Below are 6,472 nucleotides of genomic sequence, written 5' to 3'. Positions count from 1 at the left end.
GTGTGTGTGTGTGTGTGTGTGTGTGTGTGTGTGTGTGTGTGTGTGTGTGTGTGTGTGTGAGAGTGTGAGTGTGAGTGTGTGTGTGTGTGTGAGTGTGAGCGAGCGTGTGTGTGATTTACTGTTTTCTACATAAAATCATACTTCATAAGGTAAATAACATTCTGTGATAATGTAATTTTGATATCTTTAGTATTGACTGAGTATAGCCATGTCAAAGATTAAAATCATGGTGAAATAAATGGTTGAAATCAAACTTCAATGCTTGTTATCTCATAATTACATTTTGAGACTTTAGCCTGGATTTCACAGACCGGGTCACAAGACACTGGCTCGCTGCTTTACCAGATCCAAAGTTCATCCTAGAAATAAACCAGGAATCTGTCTCAAATATGATGCACATAAAATGTACGGCCAATATCCTTCCATCAATCATATCAATTAGAGCAGTAGACAAAAATACCAGATAAAACATTTTAAAAACTGCCAATAATATACACCATTTAGATGCCTGTAGATCACAATGTCATGTTATTTCTTTGGCTAAACATGCAGCTCAGAACATTCATTCTACTCAGAATAATGATGTGTGATTTGTTGTTTCTGTTATTAACCTCATACTTCAGTTTGTGTTTGTCAGCATTAAAACTAATGAAGATATGAAAGGTTTTATCAACCAAACCAACCTCTACCAACCACACTTCAACAACTAACCTCAATAAAAACCTGAAAAACTGTTAAACAGGGAGTGAAATAGGAAATAGTGAATGCATAGGAATTAATCTATGATATCAGTGATATCTGACAGCAGGAGCGTCAGATGTTTTGTGTGAAATTAACTGCAAACTGCACAAACATGCTCTCATTCTGAAGGTGTGTGATTATTATATTATTACATTAAACTTTCAGATTCATGATTCTTGTGTCCTCGTGTCTATGTCAATAAACAAGCAGCAATAATCAGAGAAGAGAGATCAGACTGAATGATCTCAGATGAACAGTGTTCAGTTTGACCAGCAGGAGTCAGCCACGTCCCACCAGAGAAACACTGGGTCATCTTCATATTCATCTCCATCATAACACTGCTTTATTTGTTAGTACAGATTACACTTTTAATTGACATGCCTCACTGTAAATGTGAAACACATCACACCTGCGTGTTGTGCTGCTGACAGAAACACAATCAAACACAGCTGTGAACAAACCTTAGTGACGCATTGATCAGATTCTCATGAAACTAAAGGATGGATGAAGATGAGCAGAGCAGTAACGATTACAGGGACATCAAATGTAAAGTAAAAAGTAAAAAGTGTAGAGTTGTCAGTCTCTAACGGACTCAGTAAGTGAGACGCTCGATTCTTTCAGGAGATCAGAAGGACAAACACAATAAATACATTTTGTCCCTGATAACGGATATGAACACAAACCAAACAACCCTGAGAACATTTCATTATCTGCTTCCACATCTGAACACAGCTGAAGGAATGTGAGATTACTGTTTACAACAAACACCATTTCTTCTCTCAGATGATTCCTCTTTCTTTGTCTGAAGACCAAACACACTGAAGAACATGATGAGCTGAAGCTTAACCACTAACCAGTATAAACTAGTAGTTGATGTTAATGTGAAGTTCTGTCTAACCAGCAGACAGAGAATCGTTTCATTGAAAATGATGGATTCATTTCCTCATGATGATCAAGATCCATTCATCATTTCATCAAGAGATTAATATTAATGTTGACAAATCAGAAACACTGTCAGAGAGAAACGACTCTGGAACAACTGCTTTATATCTCATTTATTGACCTGGATTCTGTGTTTTCCCTCATTAACAATATTTATGAGCTAATTTACATACAATGTGTTCTCTTATGAAATATTCTTATTAATATTTAGGCACAAACAGGTTGTGATTTAGTTCATCCCTGCAGAAGAATATAAATGAGCAGTGAGATGATGAAGAGCTGATGATCAAGCACAAGATCTAGATCCGCAATCTAGACGAGCAGAATATCACTGACTACTTCTCTTCCTAAATTAGCAGCTTATGAATCTGTACAATCATTAGTGTGTAATGGCCAACGAATTCAATTTAGTTCCAATAAAGATGATAAAAGAGATGAAGATGCTGTTGAGCCGCTGCCGTTCTCATCCGGTCTCACAGTTTAGACTATTATCAGAAAATCTGATGGAAGAGACAACTGACAGGCTTGACTCAACTAATTCAGTCTAACCAGCAGACAGAGAATCGTTTCATTGAAAATGATGGATTCATTTCCTCATGATGATCAAGATCCATTCATCATTTCATCAAGAGATTAATATTAATGTTGACAAATCAGAAACACTGTCAGAGAGAAACGACTCTGGAACAACTGCTTTATATCTCATTTATTGACCTGGATTCTGTGTTTTCCCTCATTAACAATATTTATGAGCTAATTTACATACAATGTGTTCTCTTATGAAATATTCTTATTAATATTTAGGCACAAACAGGTTGTGATTTAGTTCATCCCTGCAGAAGAATATAAATGAGCAGTGAGATGATGAAGAGCTGATGATCAAGCACAAGATCTAGATCCGCAATCTAGACGAGCAGAATATCACTGACTACTTCTCTTCCTAAATTAGCAGCTTATGAATCTGTACAATCATTAGTGTGTAATGGCCAACGAATTCAATTTAGTTCCAATAAAGATGATAAAAGAGATGAAGATGCTGTTGAGCCGCTGCCGTTCTCATCCGGTCTCACAGTTTAGACTATTATCAGAAAATCTGATGGAAGAGACAACTGACAGGCTTGACTCAACTAAATCAGACACACACACACACACACACACACACACACACACATCTTTCATGCTGTGATGATTTTTGAGCTATTTTGAAGCGTTTCTCTTGTCCTGAAGATCACATCTGAACACACGAATCTTTCTGAGTGAATCTGAACACACAAATCTCTCTGAATGAATCATTAGATCGCTATAGTTTGTTTGAAAACTGTATTTCTGTCATTCCTCTCCATGTCTTGACCTTTGGCAGATTCCCATCTTTTCCCAAAACATTTTCTCACGTCTCCTCTGGGATGCCAGTTCTAGCTCAAACATTCGTCTTATTTCACGATCTGGCTCTGAAAGAAAGGAAAGTAACAAACTGAGAGAGCAGAACATTTACGACATCTAAAGACCAGCGTTCACATCCACACACACTCCTTCTCTCTCACGTCAGAGTCTGTGTGTGACGTCTTGAGCTGAAGTCCGTGTCTGATGGATGTGCTGCTCTTGTGTCGTTGTCTCCAGATGCTTCTGACAGAATCACAAAGCAAAAGATGCGATTAAATGCCAAACAGACGCTCAAACTCAGTCAGCGCCTCTGTTCCCGTCTGACGTCGTCTGATATCATTATGCTGATGTGAGAAGAAGAAGCTAAAGAAAAACCAGTCCTGTCCTTTTCTCAGAACCTGCGGAGAAACAAACACAAACATTATTAATACGACAGTCAGCCGTCAGTCACAATCGTGATGATCTGATGTTTGACAAACGTTACACAGTCTAGGATTGTGTGTTTCGTTTTGTTTCCAGGATCCATTTCTGAGTTCTGCAGCTGCACGTTTATTTCTTGATTTCATTAGCGTGGCTCGCTGAATCGCAGCAGATGTGCTTCTTCACTCATACTGACACATGAAATCCACTGGCTGTAATTATAACCGTCCAGCGTCACATTGTGTTCGATAAGGGACAGAGATGGGCCTCGCAGCTTTAACACAACAGCGGCCTTCAGGGCTTTGAATCTGTCACAATGGAGCAAATCAAAACCAGCTGATCGTTTATATTGTTGCAAAATATAACTAGATTATCATTCGGCGTTAGATATGTATATCCAGCTTAATCTGCATATATACTGTGTAGACTCACATAATGCAATAAATACTATACAGCAGCAAATCTCAACTGCTTGATTGTTTATACCATCACAAACTTTAACTATATAATGTGTATTGCAAAAAACACTATCTAAATGAATTTGACTTGCCTGTGTGAGTCGAGCACTCTTCTAAGCGCTGTTTTCAGTGGAGGTCGGAGGTCAGAGGTCAGAGGTCGGAGGTCAGTGAATGAAGATGCCGGAGCTGATGGCAGAGATTCATCTGCGACTCGATCAGACTTTGGCTCCGGTTCCTTCTCTCTTGGCTGGAGTTCTGATGGCTTCACAGAAACACTTCTCTAGTGTGTTTACCCCTCGCCTGAAATCTGCTGAAAATCCGGGAATGAAATGACAGCCGTGCCTCCGGATCCCAGAAGACGCAAAACACCTCGAATCATTGCTGCAAGCTGACACAGTTACTGTGTTTGTATGTGCTTTATATGAGGGCAGATTTGATCAGGAATAACACAAACATCACAGTCGACAAGAAATCAGTCACGTTCCTGCTCTTATAATTCAGTGGTGTTATTCTAAGAGACTCCTAATCAAATCCTCACAGAGCTAATCAAGTCTGTTCACAGCTATTCTCACTGAATGTTATTACAGCAAAACCACAGGTGTGTTATGAGCATAATGATGCTGATTAAACGATTCAATCACTTACTCATCAATGATTCAAATAGCTCATTCGTAGAGTCACTTGATTTGTACCTGAATGAATCAGTGTTTTTGAACGAATCGGTTGAACGAATTGATTCAAACGACTCACTCGTAACGACTAATACACTTGGTGTAACAATGTAACCTGCAGAAAGACAAGCGCAGGTACACAAACAGGCTTTGTTCAGTTCTGTTCAGTTTAAGGGTGAATCCTGAAACTCATAAATCATGTATGTGATGATATGAAGTCATCACATAGAGGCTGTTCGTCAGCGAGAACAGAAAAGCCCTTCAGCTCGTGACTTCATGTTGGATTCAGCTTTCTTCTGTTCTGTATTTCATAACAAGCTCTGTGTTTTTCTGAGATTCATTTGCCCTTCAAAAAGGGCCGAGAGGGAACAGCCTGTAATAGAGATGAGTGAGTCGCCTGAACGAATCTTCAGTTAGGGAAAGTAATTCAGGGAATTCTTAAAGCATTCCAGCCAGAAGCTTTTCCCCGTATTGAGCCATAATTGTGATCTTTCTGTTATGTGACAGAAATACAAAGAGATATCACGCACGTGTTGAATGATGAGTGACCTGACCTGCGCAGACTCTGCGTATCTTTAATGTTTTCCATCTTCTCTAAGAGCTGATGAATGGATGACTTACCACTGATTATATTAGAATCTGTTTCTAACTTTATCCCTCAGAACAGAACATACATCACTGTGACATGTGAAACAATCCAGAAAATGTGTGTTGATCCCACGAGTGTGAAATGCATGACACACCTGAGGCAGACTCAGAGAATTTAAAAAACATTAAATGAACAGAAATTAAACACTACATGAACTATGTATAATGTTTTTATGCTGAAAATTATTAAAGACCAGATAAGACTGAGAGAACCTTTGCAAAACATCTGCCAAAGTTCTGAGAACGTTCCTTGTTATCTGGGTTCCAATGCTTACACAGGTTTATCTATTTTAATATTTCAGTAATAGTACTGACTGTATCTGGATTATTAGAGTTCATTGTGTGAGCGAGTCTTTGTCCAGAGTCTGTGTGATGAAGAGCTTCAGCTCAGTGCAGGATTTGTGTCATATTGTGATGAGAATGAATCCTCACTGAAAGCCTTTCTGCTCGTGTCTTTGCTTCATTGTTCATCTTCAGCAGCTTTACAGCAATGAGGCACAAAGAGCCGCAATCTTCCTAACGAATTCTCTAGCGTCTGAGCTAATGGAGGATGTAATGAGCACCCGACGGCCGTGTGGCTCTTCTGAGTGTCGTGGAGGTTTGAGCCGCTCTCTATTTACACAGGTTTTAATGCTCGCCTCACCTCAGCTGATGATGATGTGATGGTTTGGTGAGGTTCGTTCAGCGCAAACATGGACAAAGACACAAAGAAAGACATCAATATGGACACAAACACGATTTTGTGTCGTGTGTCTAGAAACATGAATCTGAATCGGTCATCAGATTCATTCGTGCTTTTGTTCTGAGTTTTACGAGGCATTTTTCATCGTTTCGTTCTGTGTTTCCAGATAACCTTGGTGTTTCAATGGACTATTAATAAACCTCATTAGAATATAAACTCATCCTTCGGCATGAATTCATGATAACACAGAGTGACAGCCAATTACATTCAAAGACAACATCTGAGAGCTTTGCTGGACTTTCAGTCGTCAGAAGAAACTTCCCAGAACAATCTGCATCTGAAAGATCTTCGTCCTCGTTTATTGTGTTTTATATTCACAGTCAGTGTTTTACTCATTTCACAGTAAATCAATGAACACAGACACATTCAGGAGACACAGTGATTGTGGTTGTTTTTCTTGTGTGTGTGTGTGTGTGGGTGTGTGTGTTTGTGTTTGTGTGTGTGTGTGTGTGTGTGTGTGTGTGTGTGTG

This window comes from Sinocyclocheilus anshuiensis, unplaced genomic scaffold, assembly GCF_001515605.1.
Source record: "Sinocyclocheilus anshuiensis isolate Anshui unplaced genomic scaffold, SAMN03320099.WGS_v1.1 scaffold1814, whole genome shotgun sequence".
Taxonomy (NCBI): domain Eukaryota; kingdom Metazoa; phylum Chordata; class Actinopteri; order Cypriniformes; family Cyprinidae; genus Sinocyclocheilus; species Sinocyclocheilus anshuiensis.
Note: the sequence above shows the minus strand (reverse complement) of the source record.